The sequence below is a fragment of the Acomys minous genome (assembly GCF_964271855.1).
Source record: "Acomys minous genome assembly, chromosome: 7".
NCBI classification, from domain to species: domain Eukaryota; kingdom Metazoa; phylum Chordata; class Mammalia; order Rodentia; family Muridae; genus Acomys; species Acomys minous.
The window spans coordinates 84,563,742-84,587,305 of record NC_140488.1 but is presented as its reverse complement, the minus strand read 5'-3'; the positions used below and the strand labels follow the sequence as shown (position 1 = coordinate 84,587,305).

Here is a 23,564-nt window from a genome sequence, read left to right as displayed (position 1 = left end):
TTCTTTGTTGAGAATTCTCTGTTTAGCTCTCTATCCTATATTTTTTGAGATTTTTTCCCATTTTCTTTTTAAATTTATTTCCTTTTTATTTTTTAAAATAATTTATTCAGGTTATATCTTGATTGTTCTCCACTCACGTGTATCTTTCTGTTTCCCCCTTCCTCCCTCTTTCACACTATTCCCCTTCTCTAGGCCTGTGACAGAAGAGGACCTCCTCTCTCACTATATGATCATAGTCTATCAAGGTAGACTGTACCCCATTTTTATGCTGGGGGTTTGGTAGTGTTTAATTTCTTGAGTTCTTAATATATTTTGGACATTAGCCCTTTGTCTGATGTAGGGTTGGTGAAGATCTTTTCCTAGTCTGGAAGCTGTTGCTTTGTTCTGTTGACAGTGTCCTTTGCCTTTCAGATGCTTTTCAGTTTCGTGAGGTTCCATTTTTTAATTGTTGACCTTAGACCCTGGGCTTTTAGTGCTCTGTTCAGGAAGTTGTTTCCTGTGCCAATGAGTTCCAGGCTCCTCCTCCACTTTTTCTTCTAGAAGATTTAGTGTGTCTGGTTTTATGTTGAGGTCTTTAATCCATTTAGACTTGAGTTTTGTGCACGGTAATGAAAATGGATCAATTTGCATTTTTAAATTAATTTTTAATTTTTTAAATTTGTTCACTTTATAAACCAATTGAAGCCCCCTCCCTTGTCAGCTCCTAATCCCATTTCCCCTCATACCCTCTGCTTCCCTCCCCTTGTACTCAGAAAGGGGAGCACTCCTCCCCTAACTTCTGATCTCAGCTGTAGTACCTGTACTACCTGTATTCTCTTCCTCTGTGGCCTGGCAAGGCAGTCCCACCAGGAGGAAGTGATCAACATGGGAAGGCCAAATTTAATGTCATAAGTAGTCCCTACTCCCCATATTGTGAGACCTACAAGGAGACTGTGCTGCCTATCTACTACAGCTGAGCAGAAGGTCTAGGTCCACATCATCATGGTCTTGGTTAGTGTCTCAGTCTCCGTATTGTAGTGTGGTTATGCTGTATTTTATGGCTAATATCTGCTTATGACTGAGTATATACCATGACTGTCTTTCTAGGTCTGGGTTACCTCATTCAGCATGATCTTTTCCTGTTCTAGCCATTTGCCTGCAAATTTATAGATTTTATTGATTTTAATAGCTGAGTAGTACTTCATTGTGTAAAAGTACCACAATTCTTTACCCATTCTTCAGTTAAGGGACATCTAGGTTGTTTCCAGATTCTGACTGTTATGAATAAAGCAGCTATGAACATAGTTGAGTTGAGCAAATGTCCTTGCTGTATGGTGGAGCATCTTTTGGGTATATGCCCAGGAGTGGTATAGCTGCATCTTGAGGTATAATTATTCCCAATTTTCTGAGAAAGATCCAGATTGATTTCCAAAGTGGTTGTAGAAGTTTCCACTCCCATCAGCAACAGAGGAGTGTTTCCCTTTCTCTACATCCTTGCCGACATGTGTTGTCACTTGAGTTTTTGATTTTAGCCATTCTGACAGGTATAATATGATTTGCATTTCTCTACATGTACACCTCCAGTTAGGCCACCACCATTTGTTGAAGATGTTATCTTCTTTCCATTGTATGGATTTGGCTTCTTTGTCAACCCATGAGATTCTGTCTTCCATTTCTTGAATTCTGTTGGTGATGCTTGTATCTGTAGCTACTGTCTTCTTCCCTAGGTTTTCCATTTCCAGGATTGTCTCAAATTGTGTTTTCTTCATTGATTCTATGTATATTTTTAGGTCTTGAATCTTTGTTTTCATTTCCTTCTCGTATTTGATTGTAATTTCCTGTCTTTCACTAATTTCGTTAAGTGATTTGTTCAATTCTTTCACCTCTTTGTATATTCCCATTCTAGTTTGAGGGATTTATTTTCCTGAATTAAGGCCTCTATAATTTTTATAACATCAGATTTTAAATCTTTCTCTCATGTATCAGATGTGATAGTATCTCTGGGGCTTCTTGTGGTGGTGGGACTGCTGGTTTCTGGTGGTGACCAATGGCCCTGGGAATTGTTGCTTGTGTTCTTACACTGACCTCTACTCATTATAAGGTCTCCGATGTTAGAAGGTTAGTGGTATTTGATGGTCAAAGAGTTTGGGGACAGGTATAGACAATGGGGCTTTGGTCCTCTGCCCTGCTCAGTTCTGCTGAGTTCACTGTCTCTGTTGGCTTCTTGTTTGTGACTCAGGTAAGCCAAGAAGATGGGAAGCAGGCAGAAAGATATCCAAGCAGAGAGCTGCTTAGGTGTTCTTGCTGGCCTCCTTAGGGTAGATGACAATGGTACTTTGGCATTGTCCCCTGCCCAAGTCACCTATGCTGAGTTTACTGTCGCTGTTTGCTTCCTGTTTGTTACCCAGGTATTCCCGGCAGCTGGGAACAGGTAGAAAGATATCTGAACAGAGAGCTACTCTGAGGAGGGGGTGCCTCCTCAGGACAGAGGACAATGAATGGCTGTTCACCTTTTTATTGAATGTAATTAATAAAATAATTCTATTCTCCTCTAAGATCCTCTGTACCTCCCACCCATCCAACTCCACATCTTCTTTTTGTTTTCATTAAAAACTCAAACAAATAAACCAAACAAACAGAGAAACATGAAACAGATGCACACACACACACACACACACACACGGGGGGGGGGGGAAGGGGAAGAGAGAGAGAGAGAGAGAGAGAGAGAGAGAGAGAGAGAGAGAGAGAGAGAGAAACACAAAACCACACAGTTGAAAACTACAATATATAAACAAAAGGCTAATATATTCATGTTGATGCTTCTGCTTAGGAGGAAGAGTATTCTATTGGAGAATAGCACAAAGCACAAATACTAAAAGTTGATGGAAACAAATTTGTTTAACTTAGCCATTTCATATTTTTATCACCTCTATAATGTTATTTCTGGGCATCTTACTGCCAATCACATAAGTACAAAACTGTGACCTCAGTCTATTTTTCTGGATACTTTTACCTTAGAAGAACTGCCATTCAGCTTTTACTCAAAACTCAGGGGTTAGGTCAGGTTAAGAAACATTGTATACATTTTTTAAAAATCTTTTTTCAAGCTCTTCATAGCACATGCAGCATTGCCCTCCTCAACCTCATCTGACCTGATAAAATGGTAGTGCCAGATTTAGTTATGAAAATATCCTTTTGGGGATATTATTAATTCTGTGTTTTAGAAAAAGTTACTACTTTTAAAAGACTCAGGGCTTTCCAACTGACTCTAAATGTCTTTTCTGCCATTGTAGTTTTTGTCTAGGTTTTCCTCTGGAGTCTATTTAAGATATATCCAAGAATCAAAACCACACTGATAGTTTCTTAGAAGGACTTGCTATTGCACATGAGAGTTTGTTTTAATTGTATGGAGGCCTTTTTTACAAAAGACTTAACATTTAAGAAAAATAAATAAATTAATCTTCATGACCTTTTGGTCATAACTTTTTCCTGCTTAAATGCTTTAAATTATTTCCTTTATAAAATACATTTCTGTGTGTGGGTTTTTATTTAAATTGTTCCAATATTTGTTAATTTACTTCTTTATTCAGGAATTTTTGAGACAGTGTCTTACTCTCTAGTTTAAGCTGTCCCAGAATTCACAATGCCACCCATACTGGCCTCAGTCTTATGGCAGTCTCTTATTTAAGACTCATGAGTGCAAGAATTACAGGCAGAACAGAATAAACTGTAGTTATTTTAAGTTAACAAATAAAATGAATAAGTATCACAAAAAATATGGCTTCTGTAAGTGTCTAATCCAAATTGTCATTGCATTGGGAATTCAGTTGAAGAATGGACAGGATTTTTTAAAATCTTTTTTAAAAGTAATTCATTCATATTACATCTCAATAGTTATCCCATCCCTTGTATCCTGCCATTCTTCCTTCCCTCCCATTTTCCCTTACTCCCCTCCCCTATGACTGTGACTGAGGGGGACCTCCTCCCCCTGTATATGCTCATAGGGTATGAAGTCTCTTCTTGGTAGCCTGCTATCCTTCCTCTGAGTGCCACCAGGTCTCCCCCTCCAGGGGACATGGTCAAATATGGGGCACCAGAGTTCGTGTGAAAGTCAGTCACCACTCTCTACTCAAATGTAGAGAATGTCCTGTCCGTTGGCTAGATCTGAGTAGGGATTTAAAGTTTATTGCCTGTATTGTCCTTGGCTGGAGCCATAGTATGAGCAGGACCCCTGGGCCCAGGTCTACCCATCATAATGTTCTTCTTGTAGGCTTCTAGGACCCTCTGGATCCTTCTATTTCCCCATTCCCCCATGTTTCTCTCACCTAGAGTCCCAATATGATGTCCTCCCCTCTGTCCCACTTTCCTGGTAAGTGAAGTCTTTCATGGGACATGCCCCTTGGGCTAGTGTCCAGACATAAGTGAGTATATACCATTTGACTCTTTTTGCTTTTGGGTTAACTCACTCATTATGATCATTTCTAGCTCAATCCATTTGTCCACAAATTTTGGGAATTCCTTGTTTTTAATAGCTGAGCAGTATTCCATAGTGTAAATGTACCAGAGTTTCTTTATCCATTCTTCTACTGAGGGACACTTAGGCTTTTTCCATGTTCTGGCTATTATGAATAAGGCTGCTATGAACATGGTTGAGCAAAGTTTCTTGTTGTGTGCTGGAGCATCTTCTGGGTATATTCCAAGGAGTAGAATAGCTGGGTCTTGAGGAAGCCCTATTCCCAGTTTTCTGAGAAAGCACCAATAGATTTCCAAAGTGGTTGTACTAGTTTGCAGTCCCACCAGCAATGAAGAAGTGTTCCTTTTTCTCCACATACTCACCAGCATATGGTGTCAAGAATGGACAGCATTTTGCTCAAGGGTGAATAAATAAATTCAGTCCTGCCTGTTGTCCATCGTGACACTTAATACCATATACTTTAAATTTTCATATGTCAGCATTACATGGCTTACATTGAATTGCAAAACAATAATACTTGTGTGGAGATTAAAATGTGCATTTTGAAATGTAGTATTGAACCTTGAATAGTAGCAGAGTAGCACTTAAAATAAGCTGAAGAATTCTCTCTACAAATTCCTATCTACAAGTATGCGTAGTCTATATAATTATGGAATAAATTTTTGTTACTTTCTAAATTACAGACAAATCAATAATAATTTTTACTGTTTTTAACTACACTGTTGCTACATGAAAAGTATTCTGCTAGACTATATGCATATTTTATTGAGAAAAATAGATACTGTTACACATTTATTTAAAGTGAGGATATTGAGATTGAAACCAGTAAGATTGTCTCAAAGATACCTAATTATGAGTGACACAGAAAGGGGGCTAATTTATCATTAATGTGTTTGATTTTAGAGTTTATATCATCTTATCAATTTAAAATGCTAGTCTTCAACCTATTCAAACACAGAATGTGAATTCAGATGGTTTAGTATATAAGAATGCCTACCTCAAGCTTCAGACAGACACCTGCACTCATATGTGAACATACATACATGCACACACATACACATAACTAAAAATTAAAAATAAACCTTTATGAATACAGAATCTTTGCAGAATCTAACCTTGTCAGAAAAGTTCTAGACAAAAACATTACATTTATCACACCTCAATGATATGTGTTTTGAGACTAAGCCATATTCCTTTGCTTAGAATGTCTTCTTTAGACATTTTAAGAAGCATTCTCTAGACAGTATTTACCATAATAAATTAGAATAAATATAAACACAAGCAGTGAAAATGAAAAAGTATATACTTTTACAGAAGCTTTTTCACACTTTACTTTGATTTCACCTGTCAGTCAAATTGCTTCCCTTGGATTTAGAGGTAAGTGAATGTATCTTTGAAAGTCCATTTTAGAACTTTATATTTCATCTTTGACATATATATTACGTTAATCTTCCCATAGCAGAAATATGAATACAACAATTATAGTGACATGCGATTTTAGAGTAAACCTATCTATGTTCATATAAATAAAGCAAAGAGGACAGGAATGTTATTAGGAATATATTTGAAAAATAATAGTCACTTCTTATTCTGTACCTGTACTACCACTACCCCTGATTGAAATTCTAAATCAGTACTCTCGACATTTTCTAGCTGCTTATAAAAAATTTTCAGCTGAATAAAATATATTGACTATGTACTGAGTGTGTTAGCACATACCTGTAATCCTAGTACTTGGAAAGTAGAGATTGGAGAATCAGGAGTTCAAGGTTATCCTTAGTTACTTAATGAGTCTGAGACTGTCTAGGTTACATCGACCCCAATATTATATACATAAAATAAAGAAGTATTTTCCACAGAAAAACAAGATTTATGTAAAGTACTTTATAATGAAATGAACATTTCCAAACTCAAACCCTAATTACCTTTATTCTCATATTCTTATTTTGGCTAATAACCATTATATATCTTTAACCCAAGGATCTAAATACCAGTTTCTTCACTTAGACACCACTTGCCCATAGTTTGCCAATCAATGTGAATTCAGTCTCTGACAATTGTTGCAATATAATTTTGACAAATTATAAACAGAATACAATGAAGCATTACTAAATTTTAAAATAAATGTATATGTACAATTGTTTTTAAAATATTGCTATACACAAAGTACTTGGATATTTCCTTGGTCAGTATGTTAATAAAAATGACCTTATTTTCAATAAAGAATAGAAATTAGAAAAATATATTTCAATGAAGATTAATTATCATTAGCTGATTTTCTAATATTCTTATCACACATAGCTATATCTTTCAATTTAAAAAAAATATTCATTTATTATTTGCACAGTGCTCTGCCTGCAGGCCAGAAGAGGGCACCAGATCTTGTTATAGATGATTGTGAGCCTCCATGTGGTTGCTGGGAATTGAACTCAGGACCTTTGAAAGAGCCATCAGTGCCCTTAACCTCTAAGTCATCTCTACAGCCCCTATCTTTCAAATTAAATACCCAATAGTCAATATTTCTGGCATGTATTAAATAACTAGGTAAAATTTAAATTTTATATTATTGTTAAAGATTTATATTGTATTAATTCCCTCCTACTGATATGAACCCAAATTTGGTCAATAAATGTTTTTGAAATCACACATAAATTTAAGAGAAGTTTTCAAAAATAAGTGAAGAAAAATAAGATAACATATCTATTTCACATAAAAATAATTTATGGTATAAAATCAGATACTTTATGAAGAGCTATAACCTTTTAAGTTTCATGTAGTTACTGAATTCTTACCATTTGATTTGGATCTTAAATGTGATATTTTGTTGGCTATTTTCTTTAATAGATTAAATGTCATTCTGATAAAATGATAAATGTGCACTTATCTAAAGAACGTTTAGGTAAATGTGCAGAGAAATACAGAAAAATTGCTTGGCACAGGAAAAATGCATTTTTGTCCTTCATTTCAAAAAAGCTTATTTCAGTAGTATTTGATGACACATGCGAATATTAATAGACATGGTCTCAATTTATCATTTCCATCTCAGTTGAGAAAAACTTCAAACTATTACTTCAGAATATTAGGTAAGTAGAATGGGGTTTGTATCAATTCAATTGACTTACAAGTTGTTTATACCAGAGAAAATACTATGTGTGGACATAAGAGTTATAGAAACATGTTTGACAGGTGGAATGAAAACCATGAGCCAACAGAGGTAGGAAGGGCAAATTAACATGGAGTTTTAAAGCCACTGTAACAACCTGACATTTATTGTAGTAAGACACCTTTTTAAATTAGCAATGAACAATAAGTACTGTGTGAATAGTACCACTGTACAAACAAGTTTGTTCATCCTTGGTAAGGATTAATGCTAAATATTATTAACAATTTACATAATAGTCATTCTTTAATATTTTATGTCACAATTTAGTCTCTCATCTTCCCTGAATGAAGCCTTAAAAATCCTTCACAAATGTCTCTCAACTGTTTGTAAATATGTAGTTATATTGTCCTTTATTTTAAAACAGACAGGAATACAGTAGCCAATTATTCTGCTTATTTTGAATGTGCTATATATGCTTTTGATTATAATTTTCTCTATAATATTTGTCAGTATACTGCATTACACATCATAGAATATATACTTGTTTTTGCTGTTTAATGTCTGCTTCTTTCACTATATTTTAAAGCTAAAAAAACTAGGATGTTTTCTGTTTCACAGATACATCACTAATGACAAGAATTTGGGGTGAACTCAAATATTTGGTGAATGTGTGAATGAACGAGTCATTTATATTGTTTCAAGTCAGCCCATATCATGTTCTTCCTAATGGCTGCACAGTGCTCTATTGTATAAGTAACTCTAGTGTTTATAGCTCTTTCTCTCAGTTCATGCTTCTAATGGTTATAATGTGGGAATGTATTGTTCTATATCTCTTAGTCTTTATATTTTAGTACTTTTGTGACATACCCATTTTGAGTATATTCAATTAATGAATTCCTGAGGAAAAAATTGCTGAATCAAAGTACACACAGATTTGGTGTATGTTTGTAAATTATAATCCTGAAAGAGGGTTCAAATTTGTTTTTTATACTTATGACTACAAAAATAAAAAAAACATAAAACAAACCATACATACCAATAGCATAATGCAGTTTTTCCAACATGAGATTTATTTTTATTTATTTATTTACTTTTTAGTTGCTTTATTGACTTTACATTTTTCCATGCAAATGAGCAACACTATCCTGTTGACAGAAACTTACACTGAGTGGGAAGGAAATCTCCAATTAGAAGCTGGTAACAAAAGCCCCATCTGGCACATGGAAATAACACAATGCTCACCACAAACAGATTAGTAAAAACATGTTAGGAAAATGCAAGGAAAAGGAATACAGTGGGAATGACAGTATGAACGGTGTGGAAAATGGCCCAGGTCAGGCAGAATTCATCATGATGATCGTGATGATTAGAGAGCTCCCCTATAAGAAAAGAGAGACAACTTCTCAAATGTAGCTCCCTAAATTTTCTCCTGATTTCTCTCATCTCCGCCATGAACATTTCCATAGCATCTCCATCTCCATCCAGCCCATCATTAATCTACCTAATGGGTATGGCCTGGGCTTTAATCCCAGCATTTAGGAGGCAGCCAAGGCTACAAGATAAATAAATAAATAAATAAATAAATAAATAAATAATGAAAGAAAGGGGGAAAGCGGCGAGCCTGTCTACTTTGGTAGTGGTTTTGGTTGTGGTTGTTCATTGCAGGCTGGTAGCCATCACCTCCTGCCAAAGGGTGGTCTTCCTATCCATTCTGTCGGGGCTGGTCCATTTCCCTGTTGTCCTGGCCTATCACTTCCCATGTACTCCATTCAGTTCTCACTGCAAGAGTGCACTAAGCTGCTGCTAGTAGACCTGCTCCCCTGGCCCAGGGCTATGCCAGCCTTCCAAGTGCAGGGAAACACAGAGCTGGTGGCCAGACGCGAATGACAACTGCATCCAAGGCTGCCAAGATTTATTTTTAAATGCAATTTTTAGATATTTCTGGATCTGTACACAATACATCTACCTTACTTTTCCAGTTCCCTACTCCTTTTGTCAACCCCTTCTTCCCTACAAATATTTCTCTCCCCTTATTGCCTACCCATTTTATTTTGTTGCCCATTGCAATTAAGTGGGATTTTCTGTGTGCTTGTTGATTAAAAGCTATCTGATAGAGTATGTTGAGTCCATCAGTGTACGCATAACTAACTCTCTCATGGGGTTTATCAACAGTCAATAGTTCTGAAGTAAAGTAGGGTCCAGAGAACCCCTCCTACTTCCTTTGCTTATTGTTGGTAGAGCTTGTCTTGTCCAGTCCCAGCTCACGTTAATACAATTGTTGTGAGTAAATAACTGCAATAGTTGTGGTGAAATTGAAGAATAGGATTTTATAACCCTCCATCCTAAATCCTGGCTTTCACAAACTTCCTGCTTTCTCTTTCCTAATATTCTTGAGACATAGAAGCAGTGGTGCAAATAGCCCACAACCATTGCTTATTTTCTTCATCTTGTGCTTTAATAAGTTTCTTGCTTTCACTACAGTCCAGAGCCAGGAGAGTGTATCTTCTGAATGTAATCAGCTTTCTGTCTATGGACATAAGCATAATTCACAACGTTATGTAGTTTCTAAGTAAGGGGAAATATATTTAACCTATCTCCTACAACATTTCTTTGATGAAAATTGTTAAAATACTTTTTTGGCAATTTTTAAAATTAACTTTTTGGTTTTTATCCATAATCATCTTTGTTTGCAATAGCATACCAGAAATTCATTGTCCTCCTTAACAACAACTTAGAACAATCAAGATTTTTCTATCCCTACCTCACAGCTCTGTCCCTAGCAACTGAAAACTACCATCCCATTCTCATAAAGGATCAACTTTTTCAGACTCCACATAAGTGGAGATCATGTACTACTTATTTATTTGTGTCTAGCTGAAAGATTTCCAGTCCTCTCAAATTACAGTGAATGAGAAGATTTTCTTCTTTTTCTAATTGAACAGGAGTCAAGTGTATATATGTACCACATTCCCCTTACCCATTTTACAACTGGTAGACAATTAGACTGTTTTTTGTATGTTAGCTATTTTGAGTACTGCACTAATAAACATGGGGGTACAGATACATCTTTTACATACAAATTTAATTTCCTTTGGACATCTACTGAGGTTACAATTTAGAATCTCCGTGATGAATTTCTCATGACATTTTGATAATTATGTCAATGCCCGTCATGAACTGAACACATCAAAGACCAAACAAACAAACAAAAAAACAACAAAAAAATCCCAAAATATCTTACTTCTTGGAAAACTGTGTTATTCCACAGATTATAAATTATGAAATGTAGAGATGACTGTTAATTTAAAAATTTCTTAGTGGCTGATGTTAATTATTCACAGCAGTTACTGGGCAACACAAAATAAACTCAATTACATTTTTATAGGGTTTTTTTTGTCTAATACTGATTTGTTGGGCTTTAAAAAATCTTACTGGTCTACTTGTATATGTGGTTTCAGATTTTGTATATTTATTGGGTTTTGAGTATGTATTTCTTGTATCTTTTCTCTGTTTCTTGTTGTTATTTAAAATTGTGCTTTGTTTATTTATTTGTCTGTTTCCTAATGAAAGGGAGAAAGGAGGCATGGAGTTGAGTGGATTGGGTACTAGAGAGGATCTTGAAGGAGTTGAGGAAGGGAAAACATGATCAAAATATATTGTATAAAATTATTTTCAATTAAAATTACAAAAAGAACTACAAATTAAAAAATTAAAGCATAACTTAGGGAAATATTTTTTGTTGCTTCTGGAAGAAGAATTTGCCTCTGGATTTCAAAAAGAATGTAACAAAAATGACCTGCATATGATTACTAGTAAAATGGACATAGGTAATATTTAATGGCAATATTTCCGTGGAGATCATTTAAGACTACATTTTCTTGTGCAGGAATAATTAATTATATGCTGTTAACACTTCAATATTTCCTGTCTTACATTTTTACATAGATTATAATACATCAAAATTATTCTAGATTATTCTTTTGTTTGATTTGGTTTCAAGACTATAGATCTGGCTGTCCTACAACTCACTATGTAAAGTAGGCTGGCCTTAAACTCAAAGAGATTCACCCACCATTGCTTCCCAAATGCTAGAATTAAAAGTATGAACCACAATGTTGAGCTTTCTACATTTTTATTTTTGTTGTTATTGTTAAACAGTATGCTTTAGAAGAAAAATATCCAGACAATAATCTCAACACAAAAAAGAAGCCACTGTTATATTAATAATTAATATAGATGGTTGTCAGGCTACTTACTTTCTCTCTACTTGAAGCTCATATTTGTCTTTTTGGATTATTTTATTGATGTTGCATAAATAATAAGTAATTCAAGATAAACCACAAACAGAAGTTTTAAGTAAGTTATTGGCACATATCCAGTTTATAAATTAATATCTGGAAGTACTCTTCCTAGATTTGCTGCTCACTTGCTAATATTGGCTAAAAATTTTAATTTCTGTGTCTATATTTCTTGGTTGAAAATATGAAGTAAATAAGGCCACATGCTCCCTTATAGGTTTGGAAATTTTGTCATTTAAAAATGTCAATGCCAAAAGAAACTATTGTGAATTTCATCATGATGAGACCATTCTAATAATTGGATAAGCAGTTTTTCCTGTGTGACTAAAGTTTATTACAATACATTTAGGAATATCTCAGGTAATTAATTTTATGCTTCCTAAGGGAATAGGGAGAACCAAGAAAGACAGTTTAGAGGTTAAGAGAGCTTGCTGCTTTTCTGAATGTTCCTAGTTTGGTTCCCAGTACCCAGGTCAGGCAGCTCACAATTGCCTATACCTAATACCATCTTTTGGCATTCTAGCATCTGTGCAGATTAGCATAAACATCACACACACTCACACACACACACACACACACACACACACACACACACACACACCTCTTAAAAATAGGGAAATGTTCTTTTTAAAAGCAAATTTCAAGATTTCCTTGTTTTTAATAGCTGAGTAGTATTTCATTGTGTAAATGTACCACAGTTTCTTTATCCATTCTTCAGTTAAGGGACATCTAGGTTGTTTCTGGAATCTGGCTATTATGAATAAACCTGCTATGAACATAGTTGAACAAATGTCGCTGTTATATAGTGGAACATCTTTTAGCTATATGCCCAGGATTGGTATAGCTGGGTCTTGAAATTTGCAGGCAAATGGATGGAATTATAAATCATCTTCCTGAATGAAGTAACCCAGACCCAGAAAGACATGCATGGTATATGCTAATTTATAAGTGAATATTAGCCACTTAATACAAATAAACACACTACAATACACATAACTAAAGAAGCTATATAACATGGAGGACCTGAGGGAGTGTTTACTTCTCATTCAGAAAGGCAAATAGAATACACACTGGAAGAAGTTGAAGAGAAGGAACAGGACAGGAAGGGAGCCTACGATAGAGGTCCTCTGAAACACTCCACCCAGCAGGGGATGGAAGCAGATGCTGAGACTCACAGCCAAACGTTGGGGTGGAGAACAGGGAATCTTAAAAAAGAGTAGGCTGATAGTAGGACCCGGAGGGGACAAAAGCTCCACAAGGAGACCAATGGAAGCCACAAATCTGGGCCAGGGTGTTGGAGGGATGGGGGTTGAGGGAGGGGAAGTGCTGCAGAGACTTATTCACCAACCAAGGACCATGTATGGTGAGGATCTAGACTCCATCCTCAGATGTAGTCAGTAGTCAGCACAGTTTCCTTTGTAGGTTCCATAATATGGGAAGCAGAGGTTATCTCTGACATAGACTTTGGCCCCCACACATTGCTCACTTCCCCATGCTGGGGCAGCCTTTTCAGGCCACAGAGGAAGAGGATGCAGGAGGTCCAGATGACACATGATGGACTGAGGTCAGATGATAGGGGAGAAGGGCTCCCCCTTTCTGAGGACTAGAGGAGGGGGGAAGGGGGATGGGGGGAGGGTGGGACAAGGAGGAGAAGAGGGATGGGGCTACAATAGGGATGTAGAGTGAACAAATTAAAAAGAAAAGAAAAAATATGTGAAGAAATTGGGGAATCTGTGTTAACCCTTACATTGTATGCTGTTTGTAGGAATTTAGCAGGGCTGAAATGGGGTTGCTTTTTCTGAATAGTCCACGTGGCTGCTTTTTTCAAAGTGTGGTTATTTTTTATTCAAAGTTAAATGCTACAAGTTTAAAATTTAAAACTTTGATCAGAAAATGTTATGTATTTTAGTAAATGTAACATTTAGATTTAGGATATTTAAAGGGCCCTACAAACTCCACCTTTGCTTCCACAAGCAATTTCCCATCTCTTGGCTGAGGAAAATAGCATTGCCCCTTTTCACACCAGAGTTCTTTGCCTGGGCATCCAAACCCTAGTTCAACATAGTCTGATGGGAAGAGATATTGAAGTACCAAGTAACGATAGTGAAAAGCAACATTCAAACTAAACTATTTGGGGAAATTTTTTTAAATGTTTTTAAAAATCTAGCTAGTAGTCATGAAAGTACATATTAGCTATTGACAGTTGATGGTTGTTGGGGGAGGGAGAAACATTTTTTGAGCATATGACCACTGGGAAGTTGCCAATGCTCTACTGAATGGCCTCATAGCCATGCACATATGGGCAGCACTAGCTGGATTTAGTGGGTTATCTAATGTGATGGTGGAAGTGGAAGAGGAAGGGAAAACTAGGGAAAATAATATGTTCAGGAGGGAATTTTTGGAGGATGGAGGTTAGATGTGATCAAATTTCACTACACTTTCTATGAAGTTCTCATGAATAAGGAAAATGTTATAAAAACTGGAAAACATAAAAACACGTGATGAATATGTCATATATTTTGCTTAACTCTGCTTGTTTTACTTGTACTAATTCAATTGAGATCATATTTCCGATGCATTATATAGGAAACTAGCTGAAGCACTGTTTTCTATGTGACCCATGAAAACTGTATTTGATTATGTGGAACATTATAAATGATATAAAATTAGCATAGAGAACAGTCAAATTTTGGTAGAATAAGTGCCTTGTAAATGTGGCTTGGGAAAGGATTCAGTGGGTAAAGTACCTTTTGTTGTAACTATGATGATGAGAGTTTGGATCCCTGGAATCCATGTAAATAAACTGTTAGGTATGTTGGCAAGATCTAAAATCACAATACTGTGGAACAGAGATGGAGAATCTTCCTAGGTTATTGACCAGCCAGTCTAGCTAAACTGTGATCTCCGGTTTCAGTGAGAGACTCTGCTACAAAACAAAAGGATGCTATATCATACTGGAAAACACCAGCTGTCAGCCACATCACACATACATACATGTGTACCTTTGTACCCCTCACAAAGTCACACAAAATGAATGTCATATAACCTACATGTTTACTATCAAAGCCAGAGTCTTTCACAATTCCTTGAGGAAGATGGAGGGGATGAAAGCACACAAAGACCTGAAAACTGAGTTAATGGATAAAAAGCCAGTAAAACTGGTAGGATCAAATGATATTTAACTGTCTTTTTTATTTTCAAGACACAGTTAACCATCAGAAACAGAAATAAAGTGTACAAGTTTATCACAACAGGTAGCAGAGAGTGCATGTTTATAGCTGTCAAGAAATGCATGGACTTGAAAAGATCTCAGGCTATGTTTATTTAATCATAGAATACATTAAGCCTGATTATCTGCATAATCAACTGAAGAACAAAACAAAACCAAACTTTAGATTAGCCATAAAGTACATATGGAAATAGTCAAAGTTTACCACTCATTTTGAATTATGAGTCAGTCTCTGGGCTCAGGGTAATTCGTTTTTCAGTATCAGTGAAATCTTTCTTGTAACACTCCAAGTGAGTACTCTTCATTTTTGTATACTTATAAAAATTACCCAAATATTTCATGTACAATTGTAAAAAGTGTTGACTAACACTAATTTTTGAAGAAACATATGTCACCATATTCTGGAACAGAAATATATAGTCATGAAATGTCAAAAGGAGTTTCCGTGAAACTCTCTATGATCAAACACAAAAGTATAGAGAATTTGTGTGCATGTATATATATATATATATATATATATATATATATATATATATATATCAACAAATAAATGCCTATTCATAAAATAAGAGTATCTTAACAGTGGTAGATCCAAAAACTCGAAGTAGAAAATTCCTTGCCAAAAATAGTGAATCAAACATCCCTATAGGGACATCAGAGACTCAAGAAGCATGGTTAATGAATCAAAGTAAGCAGGACTAGTAATTTCCCTCACATAACTATTTCATTCTTCAATTTTGTTAGCACAAAAAGTTTATGGAGGTTAGAGTTGGAGAGGAGATTACTGTATCTTTAATGAGGCAATGACTCCCACTGCTGCTGTGGATATAGATGTCTTTACTTCAGCCAAAATATCAGCTCCTTTCTTCAGTACTCATCTATTGATTTTGTGAACACCTTTTTTTCTCCAAGGTAACACATTGAGCCAACCAACTAGAAGTAGTTTGTAATGACTTTAGGTAAGATTGCTTAATTTCTCTCTTTTGCCAGCTCCTATAACACATTTTTGTGCTCAAATTCCTACCTAAACAAACTGCTGTCAATTTCCTCTGTGAAAAATGAAGAGTAAGCCAACAGTCTATGGAGGAAAATGGTTGCAATATGTAATATATATTTTTATGAGATTACAGAACCTTTATTGTAGAAAGTTATATGTTTCCAGTTAGTATTAACTAGTCTGTAGTATATTGAATTAAAGTGTTCAGTTCAGCAGACATGAGTGAATTCAAATTATTCTAGATGTTGATACTGGCAACATTAATAAATCATTTTGATATCCATATCTGAGCCAGGTACTTGATTCTGGTATACAATAGAGAGAAAAGATATTTTCTAAAAACAATTAATTTCATACTAGGAAATGTGATACCTGTTATCTGTATAGATGTTTGAAATAGCAGAAATTGTGGCTGTTGACTTCTTGAGTACCATATTTTGGAAGAGAGAGTTTTGGTATTGTAGTTTTGTTTTCTGTGTTGTGTTAGGAATTAAATCTGGGGCTGTGTGCAAGACAGAAATGTACTTAAGCACTGAGCTGCATCTCTAGTTTCCGGATAAATGTTTTAATTTAAAAGTGCAAATAAATTTATCATCATGCACAAAATTCAAGTCAAAGTGGATTAAAGACCTCAACATAAAACCAGATACACTAAATCTGTTAGAAGAAAAATTGGGGAAGAGCCTAGAACTCACTGGTGCATGAGACAACTTCCTGAACAGAACACCAACAGCCCAGGCTCTAAGGTCAACAATTAATAAATGGGACCTCATGAAGCTGAGAAACTTCTCTATAAGGCAGGAGACACTGTCAACAGAACAATGTGACAGCCTACAGACTGGGAAAAGATCTTCACCAACCCTACATCTGACAAAGGTCTAATATCCAAAATATGTAAAGAACTCAGAAAATGAAACCCCACAAAACCAAATAACACAATTAAGAAATGGGGCTCAGAATTAAAGAGAATTCTCAATAAAGGAATATCAAATGGTTGAGAAACACTTAAAGAAATGCTCAATGTCCTTAGTCATGCGAGAAATGAAAATCAAAAGGACTCTAAGTTTCCATCTTACATCCATCAGAATGGCTAAGATTAAAAACTTGTGACAACACATGCTGGTGAGGATGTGGAGAAAGTGGAACACTCCTTCATTGCTCATGGGAGTGCAATCTTGTACAACCACTTTGGAAATCAATCTGGTGCTTTCTAAGAAAACTGGGAATAGGGCTACCTCAATACCCAGCTAATCCACTCCTTGGAATATACCCAAAAGATGCTCCAACACACAAAATATACATATGCTCAAACATGTTCATAGCAGCCTTATTCATAATAGGCATAATCTGGAAAGAACCTAGATGCTCCTCAGTTGAAGAATGGATAAAGAAACTGTGGTACATTTACACTATGGAATACTACTCAGCTATTAAAAACAAGGAAATCTTGAAATTGGCAGGTAAATTGATGGAACTAGAAATGATCATCCTGAGTGAGTTGACCCAGACCCAGAATGACACAAATTGTATATAGTCACTTATAATTGGACAGGCATGTCCCCTGGAAGTCTTCAGTTAGCAGGCGATTGGGATAGATTCTGGGACTTCCTATTGGGACTCCAGGTGAGAGAGGTATGGGAGAATGGGGAAATAAAAGGATCCAGAGGGTCCTAGAAACCTACAAGAAGACCATCAAGGCTGGCAGATCTGGACCCAGGGTGTCTGTTCAAATTACTCTACCAACCAAGGCCAATGCATGCAGTAAACCTAGAACCCCTGTCCAGATCTATCCAATGGACAGGACATTCTCCACAGTTGTGTGAAGAGTGGGGAATGACGCTGACATGAACTCTGGTTCCCCTTATTTGACCACTTCTCCTATGTGGGGAGGCCTGATAGTACTTAGAGGAAGGGTAAGCAGGCTACCAGGATGAGACCTGATAGGTTGTGATCATATGGTGGGGGAGGAGATCCCTTCTGTCACAGACCTAGGCGAGGGGAATAGGGTGAAAGACAGAGGGATGGGGAAGGAGAAGATACAAGTGAGGGGATAACAATTGACACATTATCTGAATAAATTATTTAAATAAAAATACAAATGAATATAAAAATAAAATTACAAATAAGCTTAGGAGGCAAAGGCAGGTGGATCTTTGTGAGTTCAAGGCCAGACTGGCCTACAAAGAGAGTTCTTGGGTAGCCAAAGCTGTTACACAGAGAAACCCTGTCTCTAAAAAACAAAAATTAAAAGTAAGATCCTATAATGTGATGATGATGAAATAAGCATACCACAGTCAAACTATGTGACATTTTAAGGTTTTAGTATGGAAGTGAGGTTTTTTCTTAAACTCTTATTCAAAAATATCATAAGGCCAATCTGAAAATTGTAAGAATTTCTCATGAATTTAAGGTAGAGAAAGCAAAATATTAGAAAGGATAAACATTAGAAAGTAAACTTTAAGCATTTGATGCTAAATATTACCCAGTAAAGATGGATTATTTCCTTCTTTGCTGTATCTCCCTAGAGAAAAAAAAACCTTATTTACTGAGTAAATGCCTCCCAGTTGTCAATAAAATTAATTTATGTAATGGAATTATATTGTTCATTGTTATAGAAATGGAGCATACATTTCCACAGGACAGAAGATTATGGATCATTGTGATTCAGGTCAATGCTAGTTCATGATGTTGGCAAAACAAGTAGTTTTATATCTTATTGAAACTGCCAAACGTCTCTCCATAGTTCATGATTTAAAAAAAGACATCTACACTTCTCTAGATAAAAATCTTATGCAGTTTTATGTACTTTGTAGGGAGTCTTTGTATTTGTAATATATTTAATAGATCTTGTTAGAACCATGAGAACTACTAAAGCCACGTAATATTGAATTGGAGGTACTGAATTAGCTCTATTTGAATAAAGCTGTACATCTTTAGTATTTTAGAATTTGGAGAATCTGGCAGTTACTACAGTAAAACACAATCTTAATTCACTTGTAACATGTAGGAGTTCACATAAAGTTCATTTAAAACACATGAGACCTTGAAATTATATTCGTCAAAAAGAACTAATGACTAAGTCTTGAATTGTATGTAAAGTTTAGACTTTTTGTCTTATTTCTACTTCAAATTAAATTTTAGCACTGATAAACATTCTTTTCATTACATGCAACAAAATGGCAAATAATGGGCTTTATGTGCCCTAATTTGCCCATGATGATTGTTGAGAATTCCAAATAGCTTCAAACCCTGGGAGCATTGCTTGAGCCTGTTTTGTATCATGGTACTTCAGAGTAGTAATTGAAGAGCATGAGGATGGATGTGACAACTGGGATTTCAACCACATCCAACAAGTTACTAGAAGTTACTGGAATAGAATAGTAGTAGTGCCTAGCCATGACTAGTTTTAATTTCACTATTCTAACTGTGTATACTTCTTAAGACTATATTTATAATTTTGTACTTTCATCATCATCCATAGTAAACAATGAAGCTCTTCTATGAAGGTAACTCACACAGGTACCCTGTGGTTCTTAACATATATGTACTCCTGTACTCTGAAATCCCTTCAAGTAGTTTTCACGGCAATTCAAGGTCCACATCAGTTTACCTTCCAAATACCAGTAGTAGCAAATAGATCATGTATCCTTAAGCTACTTAAGCTCATTTGCCCACAAATGGAAAAGAGTTTTGTGCCATCTGCTAAATAATGTGGTTCTGTCCAGGACAACTATGAGCCAATGTGTGAATAGAGAAGGAATATGAAAACCCAGTGCTTTCCAAGTCACATATAATCCTCTAGTCGAAAATGTTGACCTGACATTTTCAGCTCATTCATCTAATCCTATTTTACTCTTTCTGCAACAAGGCAGGCTGAGATAAGAACTTGCAGTTTGAAAAAAAATAGAATAGGTGACATTATTTTCTCCCACAGCTTAACATTTTTTACTACTTCAGACTTCTAATCTCCCTAGATATTAAAACATTTAGATGGATGAATAGAAAAGAAAATTTAAAAAGATATCTTTCTTGATCAGTGTTACCCTACCATGCTCTTTGTTTCAAAGACCAATGTTTCTAATTCTACATTCTGTGGTTATTTCTCTATTGGCATAACTGATTGATTCTATTTCTTTAAATTTGATACTCTACTTTGGGCCTTAGTTTCCTAATTCTCAAATTTTATTTAAAGAGCAGGTGTCCATATAATACTTTTGGTCTTTGTTTATAGGCGCTCCTATTGGAGCTGACTCCTCAGCATGCTGGGTCAGCATTCAATGCCTGAGCAAAACCACAGCCTCCTATAAAATATTTCCAACAAGCAGAAATTACATTTTTCCTGGATATAGGCAAGACAGATAGTGAGAAATGAAAAATACAACCAATTGAAAGTAATAAATTATTGGAAGTATATTGTTATCTATACATGTACTTGTTAATTTATCTCCTACATAGTGGTATACCTGTATCCCAGTCTCATAGATAATTAAATTTATAAACAGAAGCCCAAAGAATTTGCCAAATGTCACTCAGCATAACAAATAGAAAGGTGTGTCTAACATAGAAGGTATACAAAAAAAAATGCTACTTCTAGCTTGTTTAACAATTTCTCCAACTTTATGTGTGCCCATACAAAGGCATTATTCATCACAAATCAGCCAGAAGAAATCTTAAGACGAGACCCCACTTTCTTTAAGGGGGTCAGGTAAATTTTTGGTTGCTTTCTTAGGCTGTAGAGGGTTATTATCAATGGAAGTTGGTTATAAGTTATTGGTCTTATTCAGAGAGAAAACAAGGTTGTAATCAGGTATCTATCTATTTTCCTTTATCTTCCATTCTTAGGTTTGGAGATAGGGGTTGAAAAGAAAGAAGGAGGAATATAGAAATATACAGGGAAGATCAATCAAAATGTATATTAGTGAATCTTCTTCACAACTTAATGCCTTAATTGTCACTGACAAGGTTATTTTTAATTCAGTGGTATGGAATTTTGTATATAGATGAAAAATAAGTTTAATTTTAGATACAGTGGTATAGAATTCAAATGTAAGATTTTTCTTCACACATTATGTCTATTTCTACTGTAATATGTGGTACTATATCCATATAACTCAATTATAATACAAGGTTTACTTCCAACACTTTGAAATTACTATTGCAGGCTGTTTATAAAGTTAGACAAGCTAATTGTTAGTTGGTCAAATCATGGTCATGTCAATTACTAGTCTACTTTTATCACAAGAACATACATATTAGGTGTAATGGTAGATATGATTCTATAGAAAGATAAGGAAAATAGATAAGGTTTTCAAAAACCTCAGAGACATACAGAATATAGCATTTAAAAATGTTTTTATTCTGGGTGGTGGTGGTACATGCCTTTAATCCCAGCACCCAGGAGGCTAAATAATATTCCATTGTGTAAAAATCTGCTACCTTTCCTTTATCCATTCATCTGTTCATGGACATCTAGATTATTTCCAACTTCTGCCTATGATGAACAATGCAGCAATAAATATGGTTGAACAAGTATCTCAATGATGGGGTATATCACTGGGGATATGCCCAAAAATGATATAAAAGTATTTGGCTATGGATGGATGTCCATATTCCTGAGGAACCACTTTACTAATTTCCATAGTGACTGTAAAGTTTGCATGACCACCAGCAATGGAGGAGCTTTCCCCTTACCCAAAATCCTCACCAGCATGAGCTGATATTTTTTAAATTAATTAATTAATGTATTCACTTTACAACCCTATCGTAGCACCCTCTCTCCTCTCTTCCGGGTCCCATCCTCCTTCCTTCTTCCTCATATCCCCCTTCCCCTACCCCTCAGAAAAGGGGATCCCTGCCCTCTACACCTACCCACCCAGCTGGTAAAGTCACATTAGGAGTGAGCACATCCTCTACCATAGTGGCTTGGCAAAGCAGCCCAGCCAGGGGAAGGGATCAAAAAGAATGCAAGAAATTCCTTGTCAGAGAGACAGCCCTGCTCCCCTTACTAAGGAACCCACACAAAGATCAAGCTTCCCATCACGTACATATGTGTAGGGGGCCTAGGTTCAGTCTATACATGATCCTTGTAGGTGTTTCATTCTCCAGAAGACCTCCCCACATGGGCCCAGGTTAGTTGGCTGTGTTGGTCTTCTTGTGGAATTCCTGTTCCCTCTGGGTCCTCCTATCCTTGCTCCCACTCTTCCAAAAGGCTCTTTGCAGTTTCTTTTATTGATTTTATCCATTCTGAAAGGTGTAAGATGAAATCTCAAAGTAGTTTTTATTTGTGTTTCCCTAATTCCCTAATGGCTAAGTATGTTGACCATTTAGTGTTTACTAGCCAGTTGAGTTTCCTCTTTTAAGAATTCTCTGTTTAGGCTGGGCTTGGTGGCACACGCCTTTAATCCCAGCACTTGGAGGCAGAGGTAGGTGGATCATTGTCAGTTCAAGGCCAGCCTGGTCTACAAAGCAAGTACAGGACAGCCAAGGTTGCACAGAGAAACTCTGCCTTGAAAAACCAAACCAAAACAAAACAAAACAAAAGAAAAAACCAAAATTCTCTGTTTAGATCTGTACCCAATTACTAACTGGATTATTGGGGGGGGTTGATATCTAGTTTTTGGAGTTCTTTATGTTTTTCATATTAGCCCTATATTGGATGTGTAATTAGTAACAAGTGTTTCCCATTCTGTAGGCTGAATGACAGTGTCCTTTGCTGTATAGAAGCCTTTCAGTTCCATTTATTAGTTGTTCATCTTATTGCCTGTGCTCTGTTCTGTTCAGAAATTCTTCCTGTGCCAGTGAGTTCAAAGCTATTTCCCACTCTGTCTTCTATCAGGTTCAGTGTATCTGGATTTATGTCAAGGTCTTTGATCCACTTGAACTTGAGTTTTGTGCAGGGCGATAAATATGAATCTATTTGCCTTCTTCTACAAGTTAGCATCTAGTTTGAACAGTATAGTTTGTTGAAGATGCTGTTTTTTTTTCAGCATACTTCTGTCTTATCAAAAATCAGGTGTGCATATATGTATGAATTTATTTCTGCATATTCAGTTAGATTCCATTGATCAATGTGTCTGTTTTCTAACCTACTGTGATGTTTTTATTACTATAGCTCTGTAATACAATTTGAGGTCAGGAACTGTGATACTTCTAGCAGTTCATTTAATATTCCATATTGGTTTTAGCGATGCTGTGGGTTTTGTTGGTTATTGTGGTGGTGGTGGTTATTATGGTGTTGGTGGTATTGGTGGTGGTTTCGTTTGTTGGTTTGTTTCCATCTGAAGCTGAAAATTGTCCCTTTAAGAGCTATGAAGAACTCTGTTGGAATTTTGATGAAGACTTCATAGAATCTGTAGTTTGCTTTTGGTAGGATGGGCATTTTTACTATATTAATTTTATCGATCCATGAGCATAGTAGATCTTCCCATATTCTGACTCTTGCAATTTCTTTCTTCAGTGATTTATAATTTTTATCATACAAGTAT

At 35.8% G+C, this 23,564-nt stretch overlaps 1 protein-coding gene and 1 pseudogene across 2 annotated transcripts in view; one reads left to right on the top strand and one right to left on the bottom strand.

The window, feature by feature from the left end:
* LOC311602670 (protein PPP4R3C1-like) overlaps positions 1-23,564 on the top strand; it is a 228,352-nt gene that overhangs the window by 32,779 nt on the left and 172,009 nt on the right. The window lies entirely within an intron of this gene.
* Positions 8,823-9,285, bottom strand: LOC311602009 (protein BEX3-like; annotated as a pseudogene). The gene is made up of 2 exons: positions 9,130-9,285; positions 8,823-9,053 (listed from the first exon to the last, which is right to left on the bottom strand). The product of its transcript is annotated as a protein BEX3-like (transcript).